Source organism: Rhinoderma darwinii (assembly GCF_050947455.1).
Source record: "Rhinoderma darwinii isolate aRhiDar2 chromosome 2 unlocalized genomic scaffold, aRhiDar2.hap1 SUPER_2_unloc_56, whole genome shotgun sequence".
Classification (NCBI taxonomy): domain Eukaryota; kingdom Metazoa; phylum Chordata; class Amphibia; order Anura; family Rhinodermatidae; genus Rhinoderma; species Rhinoderma darwinii.
In genome coordinates, this window is record NW_027461725.1 from 837,318 (window position 1) to 852,785 (window position 15,468).

The 15,468-nt window shown below is 47.5% G+C and overlaps 11 non-coding genes across 11 annotated transcripts; all 11 read right to left on the minus strand.

Moving 5' to 3' along the window:
• Window positions 1–1,065: 1,065 nt before the first annotated feature.
• On the minus strand, window positions 1,066–1,256 carry LOC142680610 (U2 spliceosomal RNA). Its single transcript, XR_012853067.1, has one exon. It is a non-coding gene; the product is annotated as a U2 spliceosomal RNA (small nuclear RNA).
• Window positions 1,257–2,378: 1,122 nt separating this feature from the next.
• On the minus strand, window positions 2,379–2,569 carry LOC142680612 (U2 spliceosomal RNA). Its single transcript, XR_012853068.1, has one exon. It is a non-coding gene; the product is annotated as a U2 spliceosomal RNA (small nuclear RNA).
• A 1,121-nt stretch (window positions 2,570–3,690) lies between these two features.
• On the minus strand, window positions 3,691–3,881 carry LOC142680613 (U2 spliceosomal RNA). Its single transcript, XR_012853069.1, has one exon. It is a non-coding gene; the product is annotated as a U2 spliceosomal RNA (small nuclear RNA).
• A 1,123-nt stretch (window positions 3,882–5,004) lies between these two features.
• On the minus strand, window positions 5,005–5,195 carry LOC142680810 (U2 spliceosomal RNA). The gene has a single exon (XR_012853230.1). It is a non-coding gene; the product is annotated as a U2 spliceosomal RNA (small nuclear RNA).
• Window positions 5,196–6,330: 1,135 nt separating this feature from the next.
• Window positions 6,331–6,521, minus strand: LOC142680614 (U2 spliceosomal RNA). Its single transcript, XR_012853070.1, has one exon. It is a non-coding gene; the product is annotated as a U2 spliceosomal RNA (small nuclear RNA).
• Window positions 6,522–7,651: 1,130 nt separating this feature from the next.
• LOC142680615 (U2 spliceosomal RNA) lies at window positions 7,652–7,842 on the minus strand. The gene has a single exon (XR_012853071.1). It is a non-coding gene; the product is annotated as a U2 spliceosomal RNA (small nuclear RNA).
• Window positions 7,843–8,976: 1,134 nt separating this feature from the next.
• Window positions 8,977–9,167, minus strand: LOC142680616 (U2 spliceosomal RNA). Its single transcript, XR_012853072.1, has one exon. It is a non-coding gene; the product is annotated as a U2 spliceosomal RNA (small nuclear RNA).
• Window positions 9,168–10,297: 1,130 nt separating this feature from the next.
• Window positions 10,298–10,488, minus strand: LOC142680617 (U2 spliceosomal RNA). Its single transcript, XR_012853073.1, has one exon. It is a non-coding gene; the product is annotated as a U2 spliceosomal RNA (small nuclear RNA).
• A 1,126-nt stretch (window positions 10,489–11,614) lies between these two features.
• LOC142680619 (U2 spliceosomal RNA) lies at window positions 11,615–11,805 on the minus strand. The gene has a single exon (XR_012853074.1). It is a non-coding gene; the product is annotated as a U2 spliceosomal RNA (small nuclear RNA).
• Window positions 11,806–12,939: 1,134 nt separating this feature from the next.
• On the minus strand, window positions 12,940–13,130 carry LOC142680896 (U2 spliceosomal RNA). Its single transcript, XR_012853299.1, has one exon. It is a non-coding gene; the product is annotated as a U2 spliceosomal RNA (small nuclear RNA).
• Window positions 13,131–14,251: 1,121 nt separating this feature from the next.
• Window positions 14,252–14,442, minus strand: LOC142680620 (U2 spliceosomal RNA). The gene has a single exon (XR_012853075.1). It is a non-coding gene; the product is annotated as a U2 spliceosomal RNA (small nuclear RNA).
• Between the last annotated feature and the right edge of the window lie 1,026 nt (window positions 14,443–15,468).

Below are 15,468 nucleotides of genomic sequence, written 5' to 3' on the forward strand. Positions count from 1 at the left end.
AGGAGGAATCGACATAAAAACGCCTTCCTGGCAACGCCCAAATGCCCTCCTGCCGTGCAAACACTGGCAGCAGCAGCAGCAGCAGCAGCAGTAAGTGCATGCCCACTGCCACCCCTTCTCCTTTCACACCTTGTATCAGCTTTAATCCAGTCCAGTGCTGCCTGCTGAGCAGCACTGACCAACACTGCCTGGGCCCAGGCTTTTATCTCTGAGGCCCCATTATGATGTCAGAAAGCTGGCTCTGGCTCCTGAGGTCTCCACTATGACACGTGCAAAGTTCCGTCTGAACTTTATATAAGACGGTGCGGCTCAGTCAGTCACTCAGTGTTGCCTGAGAGGGCAACACTGCAACAGCCGGCCCCCAGGCTGTCTTTTTTTTGCACAGCTAGTTGCCTCCAGGAGGCCACAAGAGGGAGACAAGGGACCTCAAAATGGAAAATAGGCATCCACCAACTTTACAGACAACTTGTTCTCCTTGCTCCTACAACCTCCATCCTTGCACAGTTTGTTATTCTTCCAGGTAACATAGTAACAAATCCAAATTGCTGCTCTCTTTGTAAGCAAGCAAGGGTTTGTTGCAACTGCAATTCTTACTTCTTCTTGAAATGTAGGGACCACAGTACATTCCATCACATCCATCTAGTGTACACAGGTAGGTCCATTGTGACGGGCGGGCGGGCGGGCTGGCTGCTTTAATGGCTGTTTGCTGTTCCCCTACTCCACTCCACTATTTGACTATGGTGCTGCATCAATCAGTGGCTGGCTCAGGTGCAGCTCTTTAACCTACCTAGGAGGGAGGGCGGAGAGAAGACAAGGAAGGTGAATGAGCTGTTCCAATGTGAAATGCCGGAAACACAGAAACACAGACGACACAAAACAAGAGGTGGCAATGTATTAATTAATTGCATTTAATAAATTAGCTCATTATCACACATGACTGTACAAATGCATTGTCCAACAGGTGTTGAAATAATGGGATTAAAAGGGGAGATCCCATCCGAAAGACAAAAACAATGGCAAACACAAAAAGCACTTTTGGAATCTGATTTTAGTAAACACATAAGGAAAGGGTGCACCGGTCCTGGAAATACTGCAATACCAGGTCAATGCGTGGAGTGGACAGAGCAAGCTCTATTTCCATCTCCCTGTTCTAAAAATCCATTTAATATATGGTCCCCAGATAGGGGACGTATCAGATATTAAACTGATAAGAACAGATACTACACTTGATCTTAGCCAAAAGGCCGAGAAGCGATAACCCGAACGTGCCGCGCGTTTTGCTTCTTTTGCTTGCACCACAATGCAGTGCTGAAAGAGGAGGAATCGACATAAAAACGCCTTCCTGGCAACGCCCAAATGCCCTCCTGCCGTGCAAACACTGGCAGCAGCAGCAGCAGCAGTAAGTGCATGCCCACTGCCACCCCTTCTCCTTTCACACCTTGTATCAGCTTTAATCCAGTCCAGTGCTGCCTGCTGAGCAGCACTGACCAACACTGCCTGGGCCCAGGCTTTTATCTCTGAGGCCCCATTATGATGTCAGAAAGCTGGCTCTGGCTCCTGAGGTCTCCACTATGACACGTGCAAAGTTCCGTCTGAACTTTATATAAGACGGTGCGGCTCAGTCAGTCACTCAGTGTTGCCTGAGAGGGCAACACTGCAACAGCCGGCCCCCAGGCTGTCTTTTTTTTGCACAGCTAGTTGCCTCCAGGAGGCCACAAGAGGGAGACAAGGGACTGCAAAATGGAAAATAGGCATCCACCAACTTTACAGACAACTTGTTCTCCTTGCTCCTACAACCTCCATCCTTGCACAGTTTGTTATTCTTCCAGGTAACATAGTAACAAATCCAAATTGCTGCTCTCTTTGTAGGCAAGCAAGGGTTTGTTGCAACTGCAATTCTTACTTCTTCTTGAAATGTAGGGACCACAGTACATTCCATCACATCCATCTAGTGTACACAGGTAGGTCCATTGTGACGGGCGGGCGGGCGGGCGGGCTGGCTGCTTTAATGGCTGTTTGCTGTTCCCCTACTCCACTCCACTATTTGACTATGGTGCTGCATCAATCAGTGGCTGGCTCAGGTGCAGCTCTTTAACCTACATAGGAGGGAGGGCGGAGAGAAGACAAGGAAGGTGAATGAGCTGTTCCAATGTGAAATGCCGGAAACACAGAAACACAGACAACACAAAACAAGAGGTGGCAATGTATTAATTAATTGCATTTAATAAATTAACTCATTATCACACATGACTGTACAAATGCAATGTCCAACAGGTGTTGAAATAATGGGATTAAAAGGGGAGATCCCATCCGAAAGACAAAAACAATGGCAAACACAAAAAGCACTTTTGGAAACTGATTTTAGTAAACACATAAGGAAAGGGTGCACCGGTCCTGGAAATACTGCAATACCAGGTCAATGCGTGGAGTGGACAGAGCAAGCTCTATTTCCATCTCCCTGTTCTAAAAATCCATTTAATATATGGTCCCCAGATAGGGGACGTATCAGATATTAAACTGATAAGAACAGATACTACACTTGATCTTAGCCAAAAGGCCGAGAAGCGATAACCCGAACGTGCCGCGCGTTTTGCTTCTTTTGCTTGCACCACAATGCAGTGCTGAAAGAGGAGGAATCGACATAAAAACGCCTTCCTGGCAACGCCCAAATGCCCTCCTGCCGTGCAAACACTGGCAGCAGCAGCAGCAGCAGCAGCAGTAAGTGCATGCCCACTGCCACCCCTTCTCCTTTCACACCTTGTATCAGCTTTAATCCAGTCCAGTGCTGCCTGCTGAGCAGCACTGACCAACACTGCCTGGGCCCAGGCTTTTATCTCTGAGGCCCCATTATGATGTCAGAAAGCTGGCTCTGGCTCCTGAGGTCTCCACTATGACACGTGCAAAGTTCCGTCTGAACTTTATATAAGACGGTGCGGCTCAGTCAGTCACTCAGTGTTGCCTGAGAGGGCAACACTGCAACAGCCGGCCCCCAGGCTGTCTTTTTTTTGCACAGCTAGTTGCCTCCAGGAGGCCACAAGAGGGAGACAAGGGACTGCAAAATGGAAAATAGGCATCCACCAACTTTACAGACAACTTGTTCTCCTTGCTCCTACAACCTCCATCCTTGCACAGTTTGTTATTCTTCCAGGTAACATAGTAACAAATCCAAATTGCTGCTCTCTTTGTAGGCAAGCAAGGGTTTGTTGCAACTGCAATTCTTACTTCTTGAAATGTAGGGACCACAGTACATTCCATCACATCCATCTAGTGTACACAGGTAGGTCCATTGTGACGGGCGGGCGGGCGGGCTGGCTGCTTTAATGGCTGTTTGCTGTTCCCCTACTCCACTCCACTATTTGACTATGGTGCTGCATCAATCAGTGGCTGGCTCAGGTGCAGCTCTTTAACCTACATAGGATGGAGGGCGGAGAGAAGACAAGGAAGGTGAATGAGCTGTTCCAATGTGAAATGCCGGAAACACAGAAACACAGACGACACAAAACAAGAGGTGGCAATGTATTAATTAATTGCATTTAATAAATTAGCTCATTATCACACATGACTGTACAAATGCATTGTCCAACAGGTGTTGAAATAATGGGATTAAAAGGGGAGATCCCATCCGAAAGACAAAAACAATGGCAAACACAAAAAGCACTTTTGGAATCTGATTTTAGTAAACACATAAGGAAAGGGTGCACCGGTCCTGGAAATACTGCAATACCAGGTCAATGCGTGGAGTGGACAGAGCAAGCTCTATTTCCATCTCCCTGTTCTAAAAATCCATTTAATATATGGTCCCCAGATAGGGGACGTATCAGATATTAAACTGATAAGAACAGATACTACACTTGATCTTAGCCAAAAGGCCGAGAAGCGATAACCCGAACGTGCCGCGCGTTTTGCTTCTTTTGCTTGCACCACAATGCAGTGCTGAAAGAGGAGGAATCGACATAAAAACGCCTTCCTGGCAACGCCCAAATGCCCTCCTGCCGTGCAAACACTGGCAGTAGCAGCAGCAGTAAGTGCATGCCCACTGCCACCCCTTCTCCTTTCACACCTTGTATCAGCTTTAATCCAGTCCAGTGCTGCCTGCTGAGCAGCACTGACCAACACTGCCTGGGCCCAGGCTTTTATCTCTGAGGCCCCATTATGATGTCAGAAAGCTGGCTCTGGCTCCTGAGGTCTCCACTATGACACGTGCAAAGTTCCGTCTGAACTTTATATAAGACGGTGCGGCTCAGTCAGTCACTCAGTGTTGCCTGAGAGGGCAACACTGCAACAGCCGGCCCCCAGGCTGTCTTTTTTTTGCACAGCTAGTTGCCTCCAGGAGGCCACAAGAGGGAGACAAGGGACTGCAAAATGGAAAATAGGCATCCACCAACTTTACAGACAACTTGTTCTCCTTGCTCCTACAACCTCCATCCTTGCACAGTTTGTTATTCTTCCAGGTAACATAGTAACAAATCCAAATTTCTGCTCTCTTTGTAGGCAAGCAAGGGTTTGTTGCAACTGCAATTCTTACTTCTTCTTGAAATGTAGGGACCACAGTACATTCCATCACATCCATCTAGTGTACACAGGTAGGTCCATTGTGACGGGCGGGCGGGCGGGCGGGCGGGCTGGCTGCTTTAATGGCTGTTTGCTGTTCCCCTACTCCACTCCACTATTTTACTATGGTGCTGCATCAATCAGTGGCTGGCTCAGGTGCAGCTCTTTAATCTACCTAGGAGGGAGGGCGGAGAGAAGACAAGGAAGGTGAATGAGCTGTTCCAATGTGAAATGCCGGAAACACAGAAACACAGACGACACAAAACAAGAGGTGGCAATGTATTAATTAATTGCATTTAATAAATTAGCTCATTATCACACATGACTGTACAAATGCATTGTCCAACAGGTGTTGAAATAATGGGATTAAAAGGGGAGATCCCATCCGAAAGACAAAAACAATGGCAAACACAAAAAGCACTTTTGGAATCTGATTTTAGTAAACACATAAGGAAAGGGTGCACCGGTCCTGGAAATACTGCAATACCAGGTCAATGCGTGGAGTGGACAGAGCAAGCTCTATTTCCATCTCCCTGTTCTAAAAATCCATTTAATATATGGTCCCCAGATAGGGGACGTATCAGATATTAAACTGATAAGAACAGATACTACACTTGATCTTAGCCAAAAGGCCTAGAAGCGATAACCCGAACGTGCCGCGCGTTTTGCTTCTTTTGCTTGCACCACAATGCAGTGCTGAAAGAGGAGGAATCGACATAAAAACGCCTTCCTGGCAACGCCCAAATGCCCTCCTGCCGTGCAAACACTGGCAGCAGCAGCAGCAGCAGCAGCAGCAGCAGTAAGTGCATGCCCACTGCCACCCCTTCTCCTTTCACACCTTGTATCAGCTTTAATCCAGTCCAGTGCTGCCTGCTGAGCAGCACTGACCAACACTGCCTGGGCCCAGGCTTTTATCTCTGAGGCCCCATTATGATGTCAGAAAGCTGGCTCTGGCTCCTCAGGTCTCCACTATGACACGTGCAAAGTTCCGTCTGAACTTTATATAAGACGGTGCGGCTCAGTCAGTCACTCAGTGTTGCCTGAGAGGGCAACACTGCAACAGCCGGCCCCTAGGCTGTCTTTTTTTTTGCACAGCTAGTTGCCTCCAGGAGGCCACAAGAGGGAGACAAGGGACTGCAAAATGGAAAAAAAGCATCCACCAACTTTACAGACAACTTGTTCTCCTTGCTCCTACAACCTCCATCCTTGCACAGTTTGTTATTCTTCCAGGTAACATAGTAACAAATCCAAATTGCTGCTCTCTTTGTAGGCAAGCAAGGGTTTGTTGCAACTGCAGTTCTTACTTCTTCTTGAAATGTAGGGACCACAGTACATTCAATCACATCCATCTAGTGTACACAGGTAGGTCCATTGTGACGGGCGGGCGGGCGGGCGGGCTGGCTGCTTTAATGGCTGTTTGCTGTTCCCCTACTCCACTCCACTATTTGACTATGGTGCTGCATCAATCAGTGGCTGGCTCAGGTGCAGCTCTTTAACCTACCTAGGAGGGAGGGCGGAGAGAAGACAAGGAAGGTGAATGAGCTGTTCCAATGTGAAATGCCGGAAACACAGAAACACAGACGACACAAAACAAGAGGTGGCAATGTATTAATTAATTGCATTTAATAAATTAGCTCATTATCACACATGACTGTACAAATGCATTGTCCAACAGGTGTTGAAATAATGGGATTAAAAGGGGAGATCCCATCCGAAAGACAAAAACAATGGCAAACACAAAAAGCACTTTTGGAATCTGATTTTAGTAAACACATAAGGAAAGGGTGCACCGGTCCTGGAAATACTGCAATACCAGGTCAATGCGTGGAGTGGACAGAGCAAGCTCTATTTCCATCTCCCTGTTCTAAAAATCCATTTAATATATGGTCCCCAGATAGGGGACGTATCAGATATTAAACTGATAAGAACAGATACTACACTTGATCTTAGCCAAAAGGCCGAGAAGCGATAACCCGAATGTGCCGCGCGTTTTGCTTCTTTTGCTTGCACCACAATGCAGTGCTGAAAGAGGAGGAATCGACATAAAAACGCCTTCCTGGCAACGCCCAAATGCCCTCCTGCCGTGCAAACACTGGCAGCAGCAGCAGCAGCAGTAAGTGCATGCCCACTGCCACCCCTTCTCCTTTCACACCTTGTATCAGCTTTAATCCAGTCCAGTGCTGCCTGCTGAGCAGCACTGACCAACACTGCCTGGGCCCAGGCTTTTATCTCTGAGGCCCCATTATGATGTCAGAAAGCTGGCTCTGGCTCCTGAGGTCTCCACTATGACACGTGCAAAGTTCCGTCTGAACTTTATATAAGACGGTGCGGCTCAGTCAGTCACTCAGTGTTGCCTGAGAGGGCAACACTGCAACAGCCGGCCCCCAGGCTGTCTTTTTTTTGCACAGCTAGTTGCCTCCAGGAGGCCACAAGAGGGAGACAAGGGACTGCAAAATGGAAAATAGGCATCCACCAACTTTACAGACAACTTGTTCTCCTTGCTCCTACAACCTCCATCCTTGCACAGTTTGTTATTCTTCCAGGTAACATAGTAACAAATCCAAATTGCTGCTCTCTTTGTAGGCAAGCAAGGGTTTGTTGCAACTGCAATTCTTACTTCTTCTTGAAATGTAGGGACCACAGTACATTCCATCACATCCATCTAGTGTACACAGGTAGGTCCATTGTGACGGGCGGGCGGGCGGGCGGGCGGGCGGGCTGGCTGCTTTAATGGCTGTTTGCTGTTCCCCTACTCCACTCCACTATTTGACTATGGTGCTGCATCAATCAGTGGCTGGCTCAGTTGCAGCTCTTTAACCTACCTAGGAGGGAGGGCGGAGAGAAGACAAGGAAGGTGAATGAGCTGTTCCAATGTGAAATGCCGGAAACACAGAAACACAGACGACACAAAACAAGAGGTGGCAATGTATTAATTAATTGCATTTAATAAATTAGCTCATTATCACACATGACTGTACAAATGCATTGTCCAACAGGTGTTGAAATAATGGGATTAAAAGGGGAGATCCCATCCGAAAGACAAAAACAATGGCAAACACAAAAAGCACTTTTGGAATCTGATTTTAGTAAACACATAAGGAAAGGGTGCACCGGTCCTGGAAATACTGCAATACCAGGTCAATGCGTGGAGTGGACAGAGCAAGCTCTATTTCCATCTCCCTGTTCTAAAAATCCATTTAATATATGGTCCCCAGATAGGGGACGTATCAGATATTAAACTGATAAGAACAGATACTACACTTGATCTTAGCCAAAAGGCCGAGAAGCGATAACCCGAACGGGCCGCGCGTTTTGCTTCTTTTGCTTGCACCACAATGCAGTGCTGAAAGAAGAGGAATCGACATAAAAACGCCTTCCTGGCCACGCCCAAATGCCCTCCTGCCGTGCAAACACTGGCAGCAGCAGCAGCAGCAGCACCAGCGGCAGTAAGTGCATGCCCACTGCCACCCCTTCTCCTTTCACACCTTGTATCAGCTTTAATCCAGTCCAGTGCTGCCTGCTGAGCAGCACTGACCAACACTGCCTGGGCCCAGGCTTTTATCTCTGAGGCCCCATTATGATGTCAGAAAGCTGGCTCTGGCTCCTGAGGTCTCCACTATGACACGTGCAAAGTTCCGTCTGAACTTTATATAAGACGGTGCGGCTCAGTCAGTCACTCAGTGTTGCCTGAGAGGGCAACACTGCAACAGCCGGCCCCCAGGCTGTCTTTTTTTTGCACAGCTAGTTGCCTCCAGGAGGCCACAAGAGGGAGACAAGGGACTGCAAAATGGAAAATAGGCATCCACCAACTTTACAGACAACTTGTTCTCCTTGCTCCTACAACCTCCATCCTTGCACAGTTTGTTATTCTTCCAGGTAACATAGTAACAAATCCAAATTGCTGCTCTCTTTGTAGGCAAGCAAGGGTTTGTTGCAACTGCAATTCTTACTTCTTCTTGAAATGTAGGGACCACAGTACATTCCATCACATCCATCTAGTGTACACAGGTAGGTCCATTGTGACGGGCGGGCGGGCGGGCGGGCTGGCTGCTTTAATGGCTGTTTGCTGTTCCCCTACTCCACTCCACTATTTGACTATGGTGCTGCATCAATCAGTGGCTGGCTCAGGTGCAGCTCTTTAACCTACCTAGGAGGGAGGGCGGAGAGAAGACAAGGAAGGTGAATGAGCTGTTCCAATGTGAAATGCCGGAAACACAGAAACACAGACGACACAAAAGAAGAGGTGGCAATGTATTAATTAATTGCATTTAATAAATTAGCTCATTATCACACATGACTGTACAAATGCATTGTCCAACAGGTGTTGAAATAATGGGATTAAAAGGGGAGATCCCATCCGAAAGACAAAAACAATGGCAAACACAGAAAGCACTTTTGGAATCTGATTTTAGTAAACACATAAGGAAAGGGTGCACCGGTCCTGGAAATACTGCAATACCAGGTCAATGCGTGGAGTGGACAGAGCAAGCTCTATTTCCATCTCCCTGTTCTAAAAATCCATTTAATATATGGTCCCCAGATAGGGGACGTATCAGATATTAAACTGATAAGAACAGATACTACACTTGATCTTAGCCAAAAGGCCGAGAAGCGATAACCCGAACGTGCCGCGCGTTTTGCTTCTTTTGCTTGCACCACAATGCAGTGCTGAAAGAGGAGGAATCGACATAAAAACGCCTTCCTGGCAACGCCCAAATGCCCTCCTGCCGTGCAAACACTGGCAGCAGCAGCAGCAGCAGCAGCAGCAGCAGCAGTAAGTGCATGCCCACTGCCACCCCTTCTCCTTTCACACCTTGTATCAGCTTTAATCCAGTCCAGTGCTGCCTGCTGAGCAGCACTGACCAACACTGCCTGGGCCCAGGCTTTTATCTCTGAGGCCCCATTATGATGTCAGAAAGCTGGCTCTGGCTCCTCAGGTCTCCACTATGACACGTGCAAAGTTCCGTCTGAACTTTATATAAGACGGTGCGGCTCAGTCAGTCACTCAGTGTTGCCTGAGAGGGCAACACTGCAACAGCCGGCCCCCAGGCTGTCTTTTTTTTTGCACAGCTAGTTGCCTCCAGGAGGCCACAAGAGGGAGACAAGGGACTGCAAAATGGAAAAAAAGCATCCACCAACTTTACAGACAACTTGTTCTCCTTGCTCCTACAACCTCCATCCTTGCACAGTTTGTTATTCTTCCAGGTAACATAGTAACAAATCCAAATTGCTGCTCTCTTTGTAGGCAAGCAAGGGTTTGTTGCAACTGCAATTCTTACTTCTTCTTGAAATGTAGGGACCACAGTACATTCAATCACATCCATCTAGTGTACACAGGTAGGTCCATTGTGACGGGCGGGCGGGCTGGCTGCTTTAATGGCTGTTTGCTGTTCCCCTACTCCACTCCACTATTTGACTATGGTGCTGCATCAATCAGTGGCTGGCTCAGGTGCAGCTCTTTAACCTACTTAGGAGGGAGGGCGGAGAGAAGACAAGGAAGGTGAATGAGCTGTTCCAATGTGAAATGCCGGAAACACAGAAACACAGACGACACAAAACAAGAGGTGGCAATGTATTAATTAATTGCATTTAATAAATTAGCTCATTATCACACATGACTGTACAAATGCATTGTCCAACAGGTGTTGAAATAATGGGATTAAAAGGGGAGATCCCATCCGAAAGACAAAAACAATGGCAAACACAAAAAGCACTTTTGGAATCTGATTTTAGTAAACACATAAGGAAAGGGTGCACCGGTCCTGGAAATACTGCAATACCAGGTCAATGCGTGGAGTGGACAGAGCAAGCTCTATTTCCATCTCCCTGTTCTAAAAATCCATTTAATATATGGTCCCCAGATAGGGGACGTATCAGATATTAAACTGATAAGAACAGATACTACACTTGATCTTAGCCAAAAGGCCGAGAAGCGATAACCCGAACGTGCCGCGCGTTTTGCTTCTTTTGCTTGCACCACAATGCAGTGCTGAAAGAGGAGGAATCGACATAAAAACGCCTTCCTGGCAACGCCCAAATGCCCTCCTGCCGTGCAAACACTGGCAGCAGCAGCAGCAGCAGTAAGTGCATGCCCACTGCCACCCCTTCTCCTTTCACACCTTGTATCAGCTTTAATCCAGTCCAGTGCTGCCTGCTGAGCAGCACTGACCAACACTGCCTGGGCCCAGGCTTTTATCTCTGAGGCCCCATTATGATGTCAGAAAGCTGGCTCTGGCTCCTGAGGTCTCCACTATGACACGTGCAAAGTTCCGTCTGAACTTTATATAAGACGGTGCGGCTCAGTCAGTCACTCAGTGTTGCCTGAGAGGGCAACACTGCAACAGCCGGCCCCCAGGCTGTCTTTTTTTTGCACAGCTAGTTGCCTCCAGGAGGCCACAAGAGGGAGACAAGGGACTGCAAAATGGAAAATAGGCATCCACCAACTTTACAGACAACTTGTTCTCCTTGCTCCTACAACCTCCATCCTTGCACAGTTTGTTATTCTTCCAGGTAACATAGTAACAAATCCAAATTGCTGCTCTCTTTGTAGGCAAGCAAGGGTTTGTTGCAACTGCAATTCTTACTTCTTCTTGAAATGTAGGGACCACAGTACATTCCATCACATCCATCTAGTGTACACAGGTAGGTCCATTGTGACGGGCGGGCGGGCGGGCGGGCGGGCTGGCTGCTTTAATGGCTGTTTGCTGTTCCCCTACTCCACTCCACTATTTGACTATGGTGCTGCATCAATCAGTGGCTGGCTCAGTTGCAGCTCTTTAACCTACCTAGGAGGGAGGGCGGAGAGAAGACAAGGAAGGTGAATGAGCTGTTCCAATGTGAAATGCCGGAAACACAGAAACACAGACGACACAAAACAAGAGGTGGCAATGTATTAATTAATTGCATTTAATAAATTAGCTCATTATCACACATGACTGTACAAATGCATTGTCCAACAGGTGTTGAAATAATGGGATTAAAAGGGGAGATCCCATCCGAAAGACAAAAACAATGGCAAACACAAAAAGCACTTTTGGAATCTGATTTTAGTAAACACATAAGGAAAGGGTGCACCGGTCCTGGAAATACTGCAATACCAGGTCAATGCGTGGAGTGGACAGAGCAAGCTCTATTTCCATCTCCCTGTTCTAAAAATCCATTTAATATATGGTCCCCAGATAGGGGACGTATCAGATATTAAACTGATAAGAACAGATACTACACTTGATCTTAGCCAAAAGGCCGAGAAGCGATAACCCGAACGGGCCGCGCGTTTTGCTTCTTTTGCTTGCACCACAATGCAGTGCTGAAAGAAGAGGAATCGACATAAAAACGCCTTCCTGGCAACGCCCAAATGCCCTCCTGCCGTGCAAACACTGGCAGCAGCAGCAGCAGCAGCACCAGCGGCAGTAAGTGCATGCCCACTGCCACCCCTTCTCCTTTCACACCTTGTATCAGCTTTAATCCAGTCCAGTGCTGCCTGCTGAGCAGCACTGACCAACACTGCCTGGGCCCAGGCTTTTATCTCTGAGGCCCCATTATGATGTCAGAAAGCTGGCTCTGGCTCCTGAGGTCTCCACTATGACACGTGCAAAGTTCCGTCTGAACTTTATATAAGACGGTGCGGCTCAGTCAGTCACTCAGTGTTGCCTGAGAGGGCAACACTGCAACAGCCGGCCCCCAGGCTGTCTTTTTTTTGCACAGCTAGTTGCCTCCAGGAGGCCACAAGAGGGAGACAAGGGACTGCAAAATGGAAAATAGGCATCCACCAACTTTACAGACAACTTGTTCTCCTTGCTCCTACAACCTCCATCCTTGCACAGTTTGTTATTCTTCCAGGTAACATAGTAACAAATCCAAATTGCTGCTCTCTTTGTAGGCAAGCAAGGGTTTGTTGCAACTGCAATTCTTACTTCTTCTTGAAATGTAGGGACCACAGTACATTCCATCACATCCATCTAGTGTACACAGGTAGGTCCATTGTGACGGGCGGGCGGGCGGGCGGGCTGGCTGCTTTAATGGCTGTTTGCTGTTCCCCTACTCCACTCCACTATTTGACTATGGTGCTGCATCAATCAGTGGCTGGCTCAGGTGCAGCTCTTTAACCTACCTAGGAGGGAGGGCGAAGAGAAGACAAGGAAGGTGAATGAGCTGTTCCAATGTGAAATGCCGGAAACACAGAAACACAGACGACACAAAACAAGAGGTGGCAATGTATTAATTAATTGCATTTAATAAATTAGCTCATTATCACACATGACTGTACAAATGCATTGTCCAACAGGTGTTGAAATAATGGGATTAAAAGGGGAGATCCCATCCGAAAGACAAAAACAATGGCAAACACAAAAAGCACTTTTGGAATCTGATTTTAGTAAACACATAAGGAAAGGGTGCACCGGTCCTGGAAATACTGCAATACCAGGTCAATGCGTGGAGTGGACAGAGCAAGCTCTATTTCCATCTCCCTGTTCTAAAAATCCATTTAATATATGGTCCCCAGATAGGGGACGTATCAGATATTAAACTGATACGAACAGATACTACACTTGATCTTAGCCAAAAGGCCGAGAAGCGATAACCCGAACGTGCCGCGCGTTTTGCTTATTTTGCTTGCACCACAATGCAGTGCTGAAAGAGGAGGAATCGACATAAAAACGCCTTCCTGGCAACGCCCAAATGCCCTCCTGCCGTGCAAACACTGGCAGCAGCAGCAGCAGCAGCAGTAAGTGCATGCCCACTGCCACCCCTTCTCCTTTCACACCTTGTATCAGCTTTAATCCAGTCCAGTGCTGCCTGCTGAGCAGCACTGACCAACACTGCCTGGGCCCAGGGTTTTATCTCTGAGGCCCCATTATGATGTCAGAAAGCTGGCTCTGGCTCCTGAGGTCTCCACTATGACACGTGCAAAGTTCCGTCTGAACTTTATATAAGACGGTGCGGCTCAGTCAGTCACTCAGTGTTGCCTGAGAGGGCAACACTGCAACAGCCGGCCCCCAGGTTGTCTTTTTTTTGCACAGCTAGTTGCCTCCAGGAGGCCACAAGAGGGAGACAAGGGACTGCAAAATGGAAAATAGGCATCCACCAACTTTACAGACAACTTGTTCTCCTTGCTCCTACAACCTCCATCCTTGCACAGTTTGTTATTCTTCCAGGTAACATAGTAACAAATCCAAATTGCTGCTCTCTTTGTAGGCAAGCAAGGGTTTGTTGCAACTGCAATTCTTACTTCTTCTTGAAATGTAGGGACCACAGTACATTCCATCACATCCATCTAGTGTACACAGGTAGGTCCATTGTGACGGGCGGGCGGGCGGGCTGGCTGCTTTAATGGCTGTTTGCTGTTCCCCTACTCCACTCCACTATTTGACTATGGTGCTGCATCAATCAGTGGCTGGCTCAGTTGCAGCTCTTTAACCTACCTAGGAGGGAGGGCTGAGAGAAGACAAGGAAGGTGAATGAGCTGTTCCAATGTGAAATGCCGGAAACACAGAAACACAGACGACACAAAACAAGAGGTGGCAATGTATTAATTAATTGCATTTAATAAATTAGCTCATTATCACACATGACTGTACAAATGCATTGTCCAACAGGTGTTGAAATAATGGGATTAAAAGGGGAGATCCCATCCGAAAGACAAAAACAATGGCAAACACAAAAAGCACTTTTGGAATCTGATTTTAGTAAACACATAAGGAAAGGGTGCACCGGTCCTGGAAATACTGCAATACCAGGTCAATGCGTGGAGTGGACAGAGCAAGCTCTATTTCCATCTCCCTGTTCTAAAAATCCATTTAATATATGGTCCCCAGATAGGGGACGTATCAGATATTAAACTGATAAGAACAGATACTACACTTGATCTTAGCCAAAAGGCCGAGAAGCGATAACCCGAACGTGCCGCGCGTTTTGCTTCTTTTGCTTGCACCACAATGCAGTGCTGAAAGAGGAGGAATCGACATAAAAACGCCTTCCTGGCAACGCCCAAATGCCCTCCTGCCATGCAAACACTGGCAGCAGCAGCAGCAGCAGCAGCAGTAAGTGCATGCCCACTGCCACCCCTTCTCCTTTCACACCTTGTATCAGCTTTAATCCAGTCCAGTGCTGCCTGCTGAGCAGCACTGACCAACACTGCCTGGGCCCAGGCTTTTATCTCTGAGGCCCCATTATGATGTCAGAAAGCTGGCTCTGGCTCCTGAGGTCTCCACTATGACACGTGCAAAGTTCCGTCTGAACTTTATATAAGACGGTGCGGCTCAGTCAGTCACTCAGTGTTGCCTGAGAGGGCAACACTGCAACAGCCGGCCCCCGGGCTGTCTTTTTTTTGCACAGCTAGTTGCCTCCAGGAGGCCACAAGAGGGAGACAAGGGACTGCAAAATGGAAAATAGGCATCCACCAACTTTACAGACAACTTGTTCTCCTTGCTCCTACAACCTCCATCCTTGCACAGTTTGTTATTCTTCCAGGTAACATAGTAACAAATCCAAATTTCTGCTCTCTTTGTAGGCAAGCAAGGGTTTGTTGCAACTGCAATTCTTACTTCTTCTTGAAATGTAGGACTGCAAGGACCCATTATCCACTTTACCTGCCCAGGACCTTAACCATCCTTCCTTGAATTAACACACCAACACCTTCTTTATGGAAATGTGGAAGTGGCCACAGCTTTATTCTTATTTACAAACATCGGCATGAAGACATAAATATATTTATTTTTCTCTCTCTCTCCTCCTGAAATGCCGATGCTCCCTGTCTCCATCAGGCATGTAGGGTGCTACCTCCGTCTTCATCTGCCGTACTTTCCGCCAGCTGTGACATCTACGAAAAAACCAGAAAAACGCCAGAACAAGAATATAACCGTAGAAAAATCTTTTTTAAAAAACCAAACCAAAACCACCAGGGGAGGGAGGGCGGGT